This window comes from Cajanus cajan, chromosome 7 (genome assembly GCF_000230855.2).
Source record: "Cajanus cajan strain Asha chromosome 7, NIPB_CcT2T_4, whole genome shotgun sequence".
NCBI classification, from domain to species: domain Eukaryota; kingdom Viridiplantae; phylum Streptophyta; class Magnoliopsida; order Fabales; family Fabaceae; genus Cajanus; species Cajanus cajan.
This window is the reverse complement of record NC_138523.1, coordinates 36,692,814-36,711,819: the sequence shown is the minus strand read 5'-3', so window position 1 is coordinate 36,711,819 and position 19,006 is coordinate 36,692,814.

Here is a 19,006-nt window from a genome sequence, read left to right as displayed (position 1 = left end):
TTGATTCTATTTATCCCGCAATCAATTTGTTTTTTTTAAAGTATATAAAACAAACATTTATCTTATATATTATATATGTTAATGCGAAAGTTATTTTAATAAAAATACAAATTTATTTTAAGTAGACAAATTTGATATTGATATCAGAATTATCTATTAATTATGATCTAACTTATTTAAACTTTCTAATTTTAAACATATATATGCAAGTATGTTCATATAGTTTTAAGGTCAACTGTATCTTATTAGTCATTTAGATTCAACTTACTTAAATTTTTTAATTTAAGAAAATAAAAAAATAATAAAAACAGAATTGGCCTTAATTTCGGGAATTTTTTTCTCGATTAATTTAAAAAAAAAATACCAAAAAAATCTATTACACATTATTTACCCAAATAGACCTCTTTATTGTTCACACTCAGAATTCGATTCTCTGGAGAAACCGAATTCTGAGCACTCTTATTTATTTATTTTTTTGCATTTTAATTTCTGAGGAAGAGAAAAACTGAATTCAGAACGGGTCGTTCTACAATCAAAACGGCCCGTTCCACATAAAAAAATATACACATGACGAATGATCAGAACGGACCGTTCCAAGAAGAACGTGTCGTTCTCCAAGTAGAACGACACGTTCCAGTTACAAAATTAACACATTTCTGAGCCCAAAATGAAAAAAAAAATTTAAACACTACTCAGAATTCGGTTCCCCGGAAACCAAATTCTGAGTGTGAACAGTAAACAGGTCTATTTGGGTAAATAATGTGTAATAGATATTTTTTTGGTAACTTTTTTTAAAAAAATATTATTTGAGAAAAAAAAATCCAATTTCCGTTGTATCAACAAACAGGAATATGGAGTATAATTTTGGTTAAATAAAGGCAAAACGTGGATGGGCTTGAATGGATCGGCCCCGGAAGGTACTTTGGTTTATCACTCTTGGACCACACCATATAATAGAGTTATTAGTGAAGGTGGACAATTTTTGTTTCTTTTAATACCTAATGCGACCTTTTGTTTATTTATTTTTTAATGCATGTGACCCACCTTTTAAAAATATACGAGGAAACAATAACATAATTAATTTATTAATTTATTAATAGACTAAATACTAATTTGAAATAAATGTGTGCTTAATTGAGAGCAAAGGGATTGATTAGTGAAGAAACAATTGAAACTAATTGGTTATACACAGTGGTTGTGTATTAGGTACATAAAACAATTAATTGATTGATATACCTCCTCTCCTTCTTATATACTTAGACCTTAAGATAGTTCGTTAATTTTTAAAATAATGCTCAGTATTTGAAGGTAAAGGCAAGGCAGTGGTAGAAAAATTAAAAAGCTTACCAATGTTTCTGATTCCATCCAAAGTCCTAAAGCCAAAGCGAAAAAAAGGGGAAGGCAATAAAAAAACTGCCATAATTCTGTCATCTTTTTGAAAGTTAAAGGCCATGCTCAGCTCCTATCAAGTTGTTGTTCTTGTTTTTATTTTATTTTATTTTATTTATTATTATTAATATTTTGTCAATGAAAGAAAAGGTTATTGGTCATGCTTTTCAGAAAGGATTGTATTGATACTTTTGTTTCATTTTCCATACCAATCTTCTAAGATGCAGGCATCAACGAATAACACTGGTATTGAGTTTTCTTAACTAATCATTGTTAAATTTTGTTGGGATAAAATTATTATTGTTTCTTTGTGGCGAGTAAGTTCTATTTATTTTGAAATTGTCTAAAGACACAAAACAAAACAATCTTTACATAAAATAAAATAAAATAAAAAATATCGTAAGTTTTAATTATGTGTTATTCATTATTTTATTCATGGTATGTGGTTCATTTGGTGACAACCGTGACATGGACTCGTTTTTGGATCCGTAGTGACAGAGACCATACCAAGTTCGAATTGGGTCTCATGCTAGCTGTTATAAGTTTTACAATCCAAATATTATATCGAATTAAATTTTCATACAGGTAAGTTACCAGAGTTTACATCAAACCATCAATTAGTTAAAAGACTACAATTAATTGATAATACGACATTTATAAAATATGAAATAGTAGTTCATACGACATTTAGAGGAGAGAAAAATGGAGGAATTGTGTTTAGGAATTATTGTAGAGTGTTTTTAGACGCATTTATTCGATGAAGAGATTTTTAAAGATTTTTAAAGATTTTTATTTTTTTATTTAAATTTTAATATTTTAAAAATAAATCATTAACTCTAAAAATAATTTCATGTTACAATATATATTATTTATCATAAATAAAAAATATAATTTATATATTTAAAATATTTATTTATATAAATTTTAAATATAACTTATATATTCAAATATAACTTTTATTTAGATATATAATTATCATAAATTTTATATATGATAAACATTTAACTTGAACAATGTATAGACTAAAATATTAATTTATATTGTGACATAATATTATTTTAATTATTCATAATTTATTTCAAAATTATTAAATTTAATTTAGAAATACATGTGATAGAAAAAATCAAAGCACAAAAAAATTTAAAAAAAAAACTATTTTATTGAATAAAAGTATCTAAAAACGTTTTATTTAAAGAGAGATTTGTAAAAATACTTTAACGTAATATAACTATTTATATTTAATATATAAGAGTGAGTAATTCTTCTTATATATATATATATTAGAATAATTTTTTGCATCGCAATAAATAGGTAAATTTTACCAAGAAAGTCAAACAAACTAAATATCAGCCAATAGTCAATTCAGAGTTGAGATGAATGAAAAATCTAATTGCACAGTGATACGTTAAGAGAAGTTTTGCAAAATAATGATGGCAATTTCATAAAATAGATAATAACTGATCATATGATATGCACAACTAACCATTACAGGTTCCAAGAACCCAAAAATCTTCAATTATGCAGAACTCCTTATGATTACTGACGGTAAATCACATTTGGCATTTAATCACTGTTAATTAAGCTCAATATGCACTCTTGCAATAGTGTGTAACTTGAGTGAGAAAGCCATCATTTCCAATATCAATCGCGTCTTGAATGCTCAATGATTAATTACACACCCAATAGTCTTGAATCTTGATGACCATTAGGTCTTGGCTTATTCTAGAGATCGGCATTGGCAAGGCATAGTCTCCGTATGATATACGTTGCTTCACATTAACATATTCACCCGGTCAATGAATTAATAATAATGTCTTTTTGTAATATTGTATTGTAGACACCTAATTTCGTATGGGGCCACACAAACAAGGAAATGGACCTCTGTTATGAAGGGAAGAAGCTCCTGAAGCAGGCAAACAACAAGACATGATATCAGAAGCCTAAAGGCCAAATAAGGTGGTTTTAGTAGCCCGGAACGGGCTGTTCCATAATCGGAACGGGCCGTTCTGAACCCCGGAACGGGCCGTTCTGAACCCCGGAACGGGCCGTTCTGAACCCCGGAACGGGCTGTTCCAAAATCAGAACGGGCCGTTCCGAATCCCGGAACGGGCCGTTCCAACGTGACTAAAACACCTAAAGATCCTAGGCTGGAACGGGTCGTTCGAATACCAGAACGGACCGTTCCAAACAAGTCAAATTTGGAACGGGCCATTCTTTGCAAATTTGTGTTAATTTCCACTCTGGAACGGGCCATTTTGTTTTCAGAACGGGCCGTTCCAGGGTGCGTAATTTGCACATAACGACTGGCCCAGAACGGGCCGTTCCGAATCCGGAACGGGCAGTTCTGGCCCCTTCTGATTCCTATAAATAGAAGTCTCGGGCACAGTCCTCATAGGTGGCCAAAGAAATTTCGAATAAGACTCCTTTGAGCACGAAAATTCTCTATATCTCTTCCCTCTATTGTATTTCTTGAGATTTGTGTCGCATCTCTATCTTCTCTCTCCCTCCTATTGTATTTCTTGAGATTGCGAGGCATACTATAGTGTGAAAGGTCGCCACAAAGCACCTTCTCCATATTTGAAGATTCAATAAAGCTCGTTCAAGAGGTATTTCAATCAATCTTCTTCTATATCTTTTATTTCTCATCTTTATCTCTATCTTTTATTTATAACAAACGCAATCATGTAGATATTTTAGGGTTAGTCGTATAATTCAAATTTTAAATATGTAAATAAATATTAATAAAGGGATTCAATATTTAATTTATTAATTCTTATCATGTTAACTTCATCATAGGGTACCGATTGAGGGCGCTGTAGGGGTGCTTAATACCTTCCCTACACGTAACCGACCCCGAACCCAATTCTGGTTATCAAGGCCATTGTTGGATCTTTAAAAACCTTTTCTTTTTCCAATGTTTTTTAGTAAAATATTGGTAGCGACTCCATGAACCTATTTTCAAAACCATTAATTAAGAATTAGTCTGGTGTCCAGACATTCCTTAATTAATGAGACTTTTAAAAGGATGTCTAAACCATAGGTCGTGAGATCGAAAATTTTTGGGTTGCGACAGATGGCGACTCCACTAGGGACGTTTTAAGAGGGTCAGGCCCAAATAAATGATGAAGTTAATAAAATAAGAATAATAATTTAAATATTTTTTCCCTTTACTTTGTTTGTTTTATTTGCTTGGCTTTAATATTTGTTTGTCTGTTTAAATTTTGCACTTGTTGGAATACAAATTATACACAAAACCTTTGCACACAACAGTTCCCCCTACACCCGGGGGAATGAAGATATTAAACATAGGGAGTGGTTGACGTACGACCGGCCCAAGTTTGGCCTTGGAGCCTGCGAGGCTTGTTAGAAATAACACTCAAGGTGATAACCGGTTACTCTAGCTCGAAATACTGCGACAGACCTTAGAGTTTGTCAGGTGACGGCGATAGAGATACTGGGTCCCTATAATGGGGGCACCTCGGGAGCCATGAGAACCAGTGAGATTAAAACCTTCATATACAATGCACTTTTCTTACAGGGACCACAAACCAAGGATTTGAATACGATCGTTCGTGGGTGTATTCTGACTGAGCATGTGTGTGTACATTTGTTTGTATTATTTCTTCTAATAAGATGGATTGGAATTGTAAAATAAGCAAACAGAAAATTAAAAAAAATAATAAGAATAAAAATTTTATACCCCTTGGTACATTCTTAGGTCATCATTCCGTTAACATCATATAGGTAGTTTTCTTTTTGTAAAAAAAAATGAATAAAAGAAATCTCATCTTTACCATGCATCATTCCCCTTCAGATAATAGAAACATGATAAGGATTAGGCAAAAAAAAATGACATTGATTCTAGATTAGCTCATTAATTTCATTCATTAGCTAAGGAGGATTAGGTTGCGATATGTATAGAAAGTTAAGAAAAGTGAATGCTCTAATATACAACAGTATCTGCACTTTAAAGAAAAACCCAAATCATCTTTAAAATATTATGGTTTGACCTTGCTTTGATATGTTTGTTAAAGTAAGTCTTCTTAGACTCTAATATAGATTCTCGCTTAATACTGTCAAAATCTATTTGAGCATTCACAAATAAACAAATCAATGAGACTGGTATTTATTATTCTCAACTTTCTCTACATTTTGCATTACATTCATTTAGAACATATCCCTCCTTGTAAAAGAATAAATGAGAATAAAAAGGGAAATCAACCTATGTGCATTAGTCGAAAGTAATGGAAAGTAAGTCGCCAGTAGCCAAGCCCACACGATGGAACGCGACACGTTCAATGGTGAAACTAGTTATTATCCAAGGGGGCAAAGGGAAAAGAATGACAAAATTAACTATCAAGACATCGGGCCTTTCCCCATACAACAAGGATGAAGCCGTGTCGGGGGTCCACGAGAATCCAAGCATTATTATCAAAGGAACCATTCAACATTACTAAGGAGGAGACAAATCTCAAACGTGTAGGGCAAGTGGATAGAATTTTCTTATCAAGATAATTTCAATATGGAAAGGGAGTATCATGTTTGAAGACATTGTTTGTCGAAAGCCCGCTAGGACGAAAACCCGCAAAGGGCGTCCTAGGCAAAAATTAGGGGAAAAAAAAAAAAAAAATCAAAAGTCCCGATAGGATACGTCCTATGCAAAAGTTAGGGATACAAAAAAGGTAATGTCTTCCAGAGTTGAAAGTCGAAAGTTAGTATTCCTTTCAAGAAAAAAAGAGAAACAAGACTCCATGAAAATTCTATGCCAAAACTCTATTGTCGCTCCTACCTACAGTCACCTTCTATGAAAGGCCATAGATACATCAAGCAAGTGGAGGACTAGCTCTATAGTCAAATCACCTAGGCCTCTCTAAGGGGAAACCTCCTTCTTTTTCTTTGTGTACGAATCACGAACTTGGGGCATGCCCGGGCCCTCAAGCTACATTAAATGGGCACGTGTAAATTGAAAATTCTATTTTAATGCCATACACTTTTCTACTTCAATTCTTTTCCTCCTTCAACATTCTAAGCCTTGTCAACAAATCTTAAATGAACAAGCACATTTGAAATAGGGATGTCATTAAAAACAACGGCTTAATACCCGATAAAGAACACATAAAGATCAATCAATTTTGGCATAACTTGTGGATAGAGGTCCAAACGAAATCAGTGCAAGGGGCATCCCCCTTTAATGAAAGAATGAAAAATGATCACAAATGTTGCAAAAAAATAAAAAGCCTGGCAGGAAACCCACTAAGGGGGCTGCGCAAAAATTAAGGCAAAGTCCGCTAGGAAACTCACAAACAAAAAGGATAACCTAGGCAAAAGCGAGGATAAAAAAAATAAAAAATAAAAAATAAAAAATAAATAAAATAAAATAAATGTCTACTAGGAAACATATCTCAAGTTACCTAGGAAAAAGTTAGGACAAAGCAATATCCCGAACTGAAAACTGAGAGGCAATTCGGGAAGATCATTTCATCAATACGCAATCTCAAGTCATCCTTTAACTTTGAAAGAATACTAAGCTAACGCGGAAAATGGTTTCCTTACCTTAAATGTGCTTGTTCATCAGCCTAAACACTAGCCAACCTCAGCCAGCAGTTCTTCTAAAATCAACAACAAAAAAATCCTTTTAAAAACAAATCCTCTGAAAAATAAAAAATACCCCTTTCTTTCTCTTTTCTTGACCGACATGGCATTAAGATAGTATTGAGAGATACACAAAATATGCACAGTGAACACTCACAGGGAAAAGTTGGAGGTGTCCTAGAACAAAGTCTAGGTACACCTGATCTAAGAGCTAAAATATCATATCCAGCACAGGCTAGAGGGTCGAACTACACAAACCTCAAGAAGCAACACTTGAAATGAATTCGACAAGGCTAAAGGTGGACAATCCACACCATCGATTAATGCGCATAGATCAATTTCTTGAAAGTAAAAAAAAAATTTGCATTTTAAGCATTAGCATAGGGACATCATTGCATAGCATGCATATGGCACAAGGATGCACAAAAAGGGTATATATATAAAATCAGAAAATTCAATCCATTCCTGCCTTGCATTTTTATGTGCATCCATGCATCCATGCTTTATACTTGCGATGGGGCATCCACAACCATCCATCGACAATCAATCGATCATCAACAAACTGAAAATACTCTGCATCACACCTGGAGAGGCATCACAATACTTACACGATAGGGGCAGCACCAGAATTCCCATCACCCATCGACTTTACCCACCAACATAGGGGCACATCAAACATCTCCTGCCCATCCACCTAAGGGTAGTCTTTCATCCCACAACACCAACAAGAAAAGCCAAAAAGGAAACACAAATTCCAATTGATGACAACATTTGAACAAAATACAAAAGCAGCCCAAATTAGAGGCATCACGACACACCTCCTGCCCAACATCCTTAGGGAAATATCTACCACAAGTCAAGCAAACCAATGAGGGCACCGATAGTTTCCTCAAAATACAACAAAGGTCTGGAGAGACTATACTCACATCTCAATCCGATATACGACAAAGCCGTGAGGGAAAGGTCAGGAGAGACTGTACTCGCATCCCAATCTAGTATACAACAAAGCTGTGAGGGAAAAGTCTGGAGAGATTGTACTCGCATCCCAATCCGGTAAACGAAAAAGCCGTGAGGGAAAGGTCTGGAGAGACTGTACTCGCATCCCAATTCGGTATACGACAAAGCCCTGAGGGAAAGGTCTGGAGAGACTGTACTCACCTCCCAATCCGGTATACAACAAAGTCGTGAGGGAAGCTGAGCTACGAAAATACTCCCTCTTCAACAAGCTACAAATAAAAGAACGCATTATCACAAGAGAAACAATAGAGCATTTACTTGAAGATCGAAGATCAGGTGTACAGTTCGTCAGCCTTGTTACCCAATAGAGTATGCAACCAACACTTAACTGCTCTAAAGGGCGAGGACACGAGCAAATACACCTATCCAAGAGAAGGAACATAGAAGCGCCAACACCAAAGAGACAAGGAGGAGACCCGGACGAAATGTCTATGTCTTTACTTGCCTTTAGAAAAGCAACACATAGCTACTCCAAAGGCCTAGAGAGGGGCAGCTGTAGACACCCAATTTTGTCCGGGGGCACACAAACAAGGAAATGGACCTCCGTTATGAAGGGAAGGAGTTCTCAAAGCAGGCAAACAACAAGACAGGACATCAGAAGGCCTAAAGGCCAAATAAGGTGGTTTTAGTATCCCAGAATGGGCTGTTCCAAAATCAGAACGGGTCGTTTCGACCCCGGAACGGGCCGTTCCAATATCAGAACGGGTCGTTCCAACGTGACTAAAACACCTAAAGATCCTAGGCTGGAACGGGTCGTTCTAATACCAGAACGGGTCGTTCCAAACAAGTCAAATTTGAAATGGGTCGTTCTGGAAAGGGCAAATTTGTGTTAATTTCTACTCTGGAATGGGTCGTTCCATTTTCATAATGGGCTGTTCGAGGGTGCATAATTTGCACATAACGACTAGCCTAGAATTGGCCGTTCTGAATCCGGAACGGGCCGTTCTGACCCCTTTCTGATTCCTATAAATAGAAGTCTCGGGCACAGTCCTCATGGGCGGCCAAAGAAATTTCGAATAAGACTCCTTTGAGCACGAAGATTCTCTATATCTCTCCCCTCTATTGTATTTCTTGAGATTTGTGTCGCATCTCTATCTTCTCTTTCCCTCCTATTGTATTTCTTGAGATTGCGAGGCATACTGTAGTGTGAAAGGTCGCTACAAAGCACCTTCTCCATATTTGAAGATTCAATAAAGCTCGTTCAAGAGGTATTTCAATCAATCTTCTTCTATATCTTTTATTTCTCGTCTTTATCTCTATCTTTTATTTATAACAAACGCAATCATGTAGATATTTTAGGGTTAGTCGTATAATTCAAATTTTAAATATGTAAATAAATATTAATAAAGGGGATTCAATATTTAATTTATTAATTCTTATCATGTTAACTTCATCATAGGGTACCGATTGAGGGCGCTGTAGGGGTGCTTAATACCTTCCCTACACGTAACCGACCCCCGAACCCAATTCTGGTTATCAAGGCCATTGTTGGATCTTTAAAAACCTTTTCTTTTTCCAATGTTTTTGAGTAAAATATTGGTAGCGACTCCATGAACCTATTTTCAAAACCATTAATTAAGAATTAGTCTAGTGTCCAGGCATTCCTTAATTAATGAGACTTTTAAAAGAATGTCTAAACCATAGGTCGCAAGATCGTAAATTTTCGGGTTGCGACATGTATATTTGCTAATTATTGGTTAATTACTATTTTTAATAATAATTATTTATCATGTGTTTAAGATATGTAGAGTAATCTTAAGGGTTGATGAATTCTTAGGAGTTTAGTTAATTTTGAGAGCCTCTGACCAAAAGTTTAATTGATCATGAAGGGAAAAGATATATAAGATTTATGTTAAGAATTGAATCTCATAAGTTCAGTTCTCCAGATTTTAGAGAGATAAACTAAAGATTAAAAAGTACTATAAGTCCATGAGTTTTCTTTTCTCCTTAAACTTTCTCTTGGTCAGAGAATCCTTTCCTCGGGATTGTTAATGCATTCATGTGTTGTGATTCAGGTCTTGAGAATCTTGAATCGTAGCTGAGAATCAAAGTGGTGTGTGGAGCTTGAAAGCTTGGAGTTTTCTTCTTTCCCTTACTCTTTTCCTGATTGATTTTGAGGTAAAGGAAGCTAAAACTGGAATCTTGATTGATGGTTGAAAGTATTGTGAATGGGTTGAATGCATGATCACATGTATGATTTTGAGATGAAATTCATGACTTGATGAACCTTGGTGTCGTGAGTTCATAGAAGTGGATTTTTGGGTGAACGACCCATATTGTTGTTGCATGTTGTTCACGAGGTTGGAATTGAGTTACTTATGTTGTATTTACATGATATGTTGCATTGCATGGCTGGTTTGGGTTGATTTTCAAGTCTTGGAGTGCAAGTTTGTGATCTGCATTTGCAAAAATCTGATGTCATGTCAGGCATGCCTTCATGATGCTAGATGTGCCTTCAACAAAGGACTTTTGTTCTTCTCACATCGAGCGCGGGATGGGTGACGCCGAATGCAAGGAAAGAGAATTGCCTTAGGTTGAAGAAGCACTAAGCGTAGTTTGAATGGTGTCAAGCACAAGGTGAGAGAATTGTCTTTACCTGAATTGATGTCAAGCACCAAAAAGAGTGACCTCGAGCGTGAGAAAAGGTTTCCCACCTCAACCACATCGAGTGCGATTTGAGTGGCACCAGGTGAGAATGAGACATAGAGCTCTTTATCTCAATGGCATCGAGCGCAAGGTAAGTTGCATCAAGTACAAGTTGTGTTATGATTTGTATGTTTCTTGTTGTAACCGGGATCACGACGGGATGACGCAAACATTATTTTTCAATGGAGCTGCTACCAATATTTTATTTTAAGGGAAAAAACATTGGAAAACCCTTTAAAAATAATCTTTAAAATCAAAATTAGGTTCGAAAGTCAATTACGTGTAAGGAAGATATTAGCACCCTACGACGCTTGTAAAAATAATACCTTTAATTAATTGCGCAAAATTATATAAATTCATAAATATTTATTTTACCCTAAAAATATATGATTTACATGATATTAAAGGTAGAAACGCTACTCAATTAACATCATAAATCGTTGCATACGAGAAGGTAATTTATATGTGAAATAAACCTCTTTTATTCTTCTTTTTCTTTAAAAAAAAAGGGAAACTTGTATAAGAATTTAAGTTAACAAATGGTTAATCATTAAACCCTCAAAATCAAATAACGTCAAAGTTAAAAATGTTATTTAATTGACATTGTTATTTGTTGTATATTAAATAATTTCTAATTAACAATGATCTTGAAGACAACAAATCATATTCACTTTGTACATACAATTATTTTCAACAAAAAAAGGTTGAGAAAAGAATATGATACCAAAGGTGAGGCGGATGAATTGTTGAACTTGTTATCATGTTGAATCTTCAAATATGATGATCTATTAGGTATTTTTTGGCTACCTTTCACACTACACAGATGTCTCACAGAACTCAAGAATTACAAAGAGAGAGAAAGAGAGAGGATTTTCGAGCTATAAGGATGCTTAGACCAATTTTTTTCTCGCCGTTTTTTCCACACTTTTTTTCCATTCCGAGAACAGTGCCCGAGTCTGCTATTTATAGATGTCAGACCTTACCAGAACGACCCGTTCCAGATTAGGGTTTTAGGTCATTTTAGTAACTTGGAATGGACTATTCTCAATTAGGATTTTAGGTCTTTTTTAGTAACTTGGAACGACCCGTTTCGACTTGGGAACGATCCATTCTGGTTTTGGAACAGCCCGTTCTAGGCTACTAAAACCAATTTGTTTGGGTTTCAAGCTTCCTTGTTGTCATATGGTGTTGCCTTCATACTTTGGGAGCTCTTTCTCTTCATAGTAGACGTTCATTTCATTACTTTTGTGGGTCCGGATAAAATTGGTTATTCACATTTCTTTATGAATGATTTGGTGAACGTGAATAGAATATGCGAGTCTATGACATATTTTATGATGTATGATGATGATGAACATTGGTATGCTATAATTGTGTAATTGAAATTGGTGATGAATATTGATATGTTATGTATGATTGATATACTATAGTTTCATGGTTGGAGTGTTGAATATGCATTGAAATGCTATACTGATTGAGTGTTGAGCATTGGTATGCTATTCTTGAATAGGTTGATAGGCATTAGCGTGCTATACTAGAATGGTGTGATTTGATATCTATATGCATTGACTTGGGATAATGTATATAGATGATATATGTTGAGGTGATGATATTAAGAATATTGTGGACATTAAAGCGTGTTGATTGGCTTAGGACTAGAGGAGAAATGTTATTTTGAAAGTTGAAGATCCCATGTTGGGAATCTTGCTGTGGTGCTCTAGGAGCCCAGATGTTGAAAATCCACCTTGAGTAGATGTGAAACTCTTGGAGTGGATTTTGTTAGTCTATTCTAGGTCCTTAGTCAATGTGGAGTAAAGTATGAAGTTGATGGCTATCAACACTTAATTGATTACTGGAAAGGTTGTATGGTTCTTTGAGGATAATTAGTAGGCTAATTTCATGAGTAACTTGATAATGCATGTTAAGATCATGGTACACCTATATCCAACTATAGTAGTCCTAATAGTGGAACTAGACTTTCATAGTGTAAGTGGACTTTCATAGTCTAAGTGGTGACTCTCGAGAAATCATAAAATATCGATTGGTATCCCAACTTAGCTATCAATCTAATGGGCACATGAGACGTGAAAATGATCAGGTTGATTTAATAGGGTCGAGCCACTTATACTACTCAAGGGTGTTAATTAGGAGATCTTTGTAAGTTAATGCATAATGACACATTAGTTGTGGTGTATGCATATATGATGTGGTGTGAGTTCATGTTGTTCATATGCAGGTGCGAATACCTTGTTGTATGACATGGTTGTGGTGAATGTTTGAATTTCTTGTGTGTTTAGCTTTCAAACATGTTGGTGTGTTTGTTGATTGTTGTGTGATGTGAACCATGAGTTGTTGATTAGATGTTTTACATGTTGGTAAGCATATATGTTTCATTCCTATACTTATTTTCCTTTTGAAATCTAACTTATCATTGCTTGTTTTCATGTAGTTAGATTATGATGATCATATTTGTTACAATAGTAAAGTAGAGATAGGTATGCAAAGGATTGCAATAGAGACCATCAGGCTAATGCTAGTTTTTTGGTAGTATTTTGATGCTATGTTTGAGTAGCTTTGTATAGATAAATTTTGCTTGACCAACATTTAGATTGTATATTTGACATATATTAGTTTACTCTGTGTGTATATAATATATATATATATATATATATATATATATATATATATATATATTATTATGTGAATGCATAATTATGACTAGTAGTAGTTTTTACTACTAGTTGGTAATTCTACTAAATATAGTGACCAAGCTAGGTCATTACATCTTTTAATTAGTTTCTTTAATATTTGGAAATTAATTATATGATTTTGTAGAAGCTTCAACTATTTCTCAATGATACAACAAAAAAGAAAGAAAGACTTAGGTGAAACCCATTTCGCGTGAATCTTACTACTCATTACTTATATATATATATATATATATATATATATATATATATATATATATATATATATATATATATATATACTTATTTATTTTCTATTTCACTTTTGATTTGCAAAATTGTGATTGTTTTATTAAATTTTTTTAAAAAAATATTTGTATATAACTAATTATAAGTGAAAGAAATAACTTTTTTATTTTATTTTTTGTACAAATCTTAAGCACGTAAGCAGCGACGAACTAAAAAAATTTAGATAGTAAAAATAATATTTATACAAAAATTTATAGTATAAAAAAATATTACGTATAACTTCCAAAAAAATATAAATATATATCATAAATATATCTTTATTAAAAATATATAATTTAAGTCTAATTTATTTGCTTGTCATGCATTTTTATTAAGGGCTTAATCCAACTTTTATAAAAATATGATCTAACCTATATACCTATTTAAATGCCTACTTTGTGTAGTTAACATTAATACTAAAATTAAATGTTAAATTTTATAAAATTAAATCTAATTTGTGTCTATAATATCAATATATTTTTAATGTCTAATATAAAATTTATGATGATAACTTTTTTAATTTTGAAATGACTAAATAAAACATCAATTTAATAGTATCTTTACGCTAAGTCCTATTATTTAAGCAATTTTTAAGTTTATTTGTTTCAAAATTTAAATTTTCACCTTTAAAACATTATATTAGCTATAATATATGTATATTATGCAAAAGAATGTAAAATATTAGTGGACATAACTACTCTCAGAATCATACACATAGATCCATCGCTAGGTTAAATCTCAAGGTATATTTTTGTATTCTCAAGAATAAGATGTCCGAAAATATTAAAAGTAGGAATGTTATTTTTAATTATTTTTAAAAAATTTCATTTTAGTATTTCTAAAAATATTTTCTAAAATTTAAAGTAATTTAAATAAAAATATCACTTTCCTACCTCTTTATCATGCAAATAAAATTTTCCTAACCATGAGAATGAAACTTTTCTGATAATGAAAGATATTTAAAAAATTTATTGTATGACTTTCTAACAAAATAAAAATAAATATTTTTATCTTCATATTTGTAGAATTAAAAAAAATCACGTGAAACAAACGTCTCCTTAAAAGAAAAAATAAAGTAGTGATGTAAATGAAAAGTAAAAAAATAAAATAAAATAAAATATGCAAGCTCATATATATACTTTTCTCTTTTTCTATTGTATCATGTAGGAATTAGAGAACTCTCTCTGCATAAGATGTACTAATTGATAGAGGTGTCTGTGGAGTGAAAAGAGGGTAAAAAAATATCATTTAATTATATATAAATGGTTAGAATTATATGCATTTAACAACCATATATATGACCACTTTAAAAGGCCACATATAACTTTGTGATTAATCTTAACTTTCTACGAACCATGGTTAGAATTATACATGTGTGTGGGTTTTTTTTATTAGGGATATATATATAAAGAGAGTGTGTTATAATTATAATTACATCCGTGTAACTTTTACTAAGTATTACACCGTTTAATAATTTTATATTAATTATGAATTTTGTAAATTCAACCGTTAAATTGAAAGTTCATATCATTTTATACGTGTATATTAAATTTTGTTAAAATTGAACAACAACTTAAAGGTACAAAATATTTATATTTTAGTGTATTTTAAAATGAATATATTACGTCAATTTTGTTCTATAAGAATGAAGTATCAAATCATCTTGAATTAATATAAAATTTTATATATATGATCTAAAAGATATGAACTTTCAGTCTAACAGTTAGATTTACAAAATTTATATTTAATATAAAATTATTAAGCGGCGTAATACTTAGTAAAAGTTACACTGATATAATTATAACCCTTATATATATATATATATATATATATATATACAAGGACGGAGCCAAGGGGGGACCTACGGGTGCCACGGCCCCCCCAACAATTTTAATTTTTTTTTATATACATATATATTACTATATGGCACCCCCTATTTTTAATATAAACTCATATGTATAATTAAATGAATAACCCAAATTTATTTTTTTATTCAACTTTTGGACTTCTGGTACGGCCTGCTATGTGGTATCACTTTGGAATTTTTTTTTTTTTAAAAAAATGTAGCGCCTCATTTGATCATTCCAATTCTCGGCCCCCCAGTATTGAAATCCTGGCTCCGTCCCTGTAATATATATATATATATATATATATATATATTATTACGAGACGTGGTGTGATATTGTCTCCCTCGAACTATCCATTGTCGTGTACTTGAAGCTGAGTTAAAAAAAAATATTTTAATTCCATATGAACACAGCACATTTTAGATCACACATTGACACTTCCACTTTATCTCTTACTCAATATATGGTGCTCATCACTTCCTTAACGCTCTGGCATATTAGTGAAAACGGTATATATTTATCATGAACTAACGTTTTCTATTTGTCTTGTTGAGTCACCTTGTTCCTAGCCGATAATGTATTGTTCAATTGAGTCATAATTGAAAATGTGACCTTATTCGTGTTGTGATGGCAAAGTGAGAACTAATTGCAACTAACATGCTTAACATATAGCTGACTAGTAGTTATAAATGTGGTGGCTGCGTGATATAGATATATTTTTTTTCTTTCTGTAATGAGTATTTTCAATCCACTTGATCATATACTAATTATGCTTTATGGTTTGAAGGGTTTTCAGACATGATAAAAATTGAATATGAATTTTTTTTTTTTAAATAAATCGTTCCACAACTACAATTAAATGTTTTGAGAAATTAAACTTGTTTAAGAGACTCTATCATTTGGTAATCTGATTCTTTGAATGCTACTTGAATAGTCAAATGTGAAGGAAAAGTTGAATACACATGCATAGTGTGCTTTTACCTTTGATATTTTTTCAGTTCCAAATGGTGCAATGGTTATTGAAATTAATCCAGGGTTGTGCAAAGGCAATGCCAAGCTGGGAGCCTCTTGTTCAATTCTGGCTCTTTATGGATACACCTTTAGCATCCTTGTAAGTGGATGCAATCCAAAATGCTTTCTCATTCAAATAATATTTTTAATATGGCAGGCACAGTCACGAGTCACGACACTGATCTATGCGAATTTTGAAAGGCTGCGTTGATTGATAAATTTCACAACCAAATTGTAATAAAATACATGTATATATATATATATATATATATATATATATATATATATATATAATAATAATAAAGTTATATATTAAATTTTGTTTAATTAATTTTTAAGACCCACAATTATGCATTCTTTATCCTAGATGAGCTAAATTCTTTCTTCGTACGAAGGATTCGGGGAATTACTCATTTACACACTGTTTAATATCATTTTTTAATTATTAGATAAAATCTGTATGAATCTTATTAAATGATTTAATTAGTGTACTCTTTATTAATTAATGAGAATTATGTGAAATTTATCCGATAATAAAAAAATATATTACCTAAAAAGAATATATTAAAATGTGACAAAATTTATCACTACGGGTTGTCTTTACCTTAAACATATTGGAGACCAATCATTGATAAGATTTTGGACTATCTCATATTCCATTTAATTAGTTTGACATTAATTTTATCATTTTCTTTCCTTGCTCAAAACTTAGATACTATTCTTACTAAAGAAAAACAAAAGTTTAATATTATTTATTGAGCATCTCGCAATATTTTTTTTTTTGAAGTATGCAGAGAAAAAAAAATAGATTTCATGTTAAAATGATAGGACCTTCGATTCAAGCTTATGATTTATTAATTTTGTAATGAAACATGTATATGTATAAAAAAAAAAAATTGTCAGGTTAGTTGGCTGGCATATATTGTCAGATATGTCTGAACTTGTATTTTTTTTATGACATAGATTCAATATCTTCAAAATCATTAAAATCTTATTTGATGAACATATTTTTTCAAAGTTGGTGTTAAAGATAAAAACTAAGTCTTTTGATGAGCTTTGGATTTTTTTCAACTCTTAGTTAGACGTCGGTCAAACTAAATATTTATTGTAATAGCTACACACAAAAAAAAGAAGAATAATAGTATTTAGTTTGAGAATTCTAACATACTCACTAGTACAAACGAGATAATTTACGTCGGTTATTTTAAGTTTTTTATGTTTAAAAAAAGTGATATTAAAGCGGAAGACGTAAATTTACGTCGGTTGTGAAATCCGACGTAAATTTACGTCAGACATTACCAAGATCCGACGTAAAAAAGTTGTAAACCCAAAAAAAACATAACGAGTTCAAGCAGAACGAGTCGTTCTGATTAGAGAACGAGCTGTTCTGCTTGATAGAACAACTCAGAAGAAAAGGTCAACAACCCAAACAAATAGAACAACATGAAGACCAAATAGAACAAATAGCCACAATAGTAATGTGAAACAAAAAGGTGTTAACGATTCATACCTGAGCTGCAACAATGTGCAAACGAGTAACGAAGAGTTCACCCCACTCTGCAAAAGATAGAAAAAACGATTTAACAACAAAGGAGAGGGAGAGGGTTTATACAGAGAAGAATCTAGAAAAGTGATGAGATCCGAGTGAGTGTGTTCGTGCGTGTGCCTCCCATGCACTCTTTTTATTCACTTTCGCTACTTTTTTTTACGTCGAACCTGGTAGGATCTAACGTAAAATGTAAAATCTACGTCAGTTGTATGTTGTGTTCGACGTAGATTTTACATTTTACGTCGGACCCTACCTGATCCGACGTAAAAAAGTTTGCAAAAATTACAAAAATGTCACCGCATCTTTTTCACGTCGATTTTTGTTAAGTCTGATGGGAAAGAAGTGAGGTAAAAGCCTAATTTTCCACTAGTGACTTTATGTGAAATCCTGTAGGATCAAAATTTTAGTATTTCAAAACATGAATTCTTTGGACAATTTTTACAATAAAATAAAGAAATTAAAATGAAAAAATATGGATTGAAGTAAGAAATGAAAGAACAATGTCACAATTCCTAAAGATTAATAAGTTGAGGAAGATTCGTTGCTTTCAATTAAAAAATTCAAAGATAAGAATCAATAGTAATTTTTAAGAACCTAGAGAGAGAAATTCTCTCAATTGGAACAATATCCAAATTTTGATTAATTTATTCTCTACTAAAATCTTTACAAAAAATTCTTATTTATAAACTTAGATGAGCAACAAAACATAAATTCTCACTAAGACTCCACTTAGAAATAAATTTCCACTAATACTTAATTTATACTAGAATTGACTTCCCACTGTCTTACTAATTATCATTATGATATAGGAAGTCTAAAAGCATTAAAAAATGACCTAAATAATATAAAGAACATATGAATTATTTGAATAAAAAGAAATACAAAAATTACATTAATAATTAACTACATGAGTTTAAGCAGTACTATTTAGCCCAAAACTAATTAAACTTCAATGTATCAATGCTTCTTCTAGATCATGT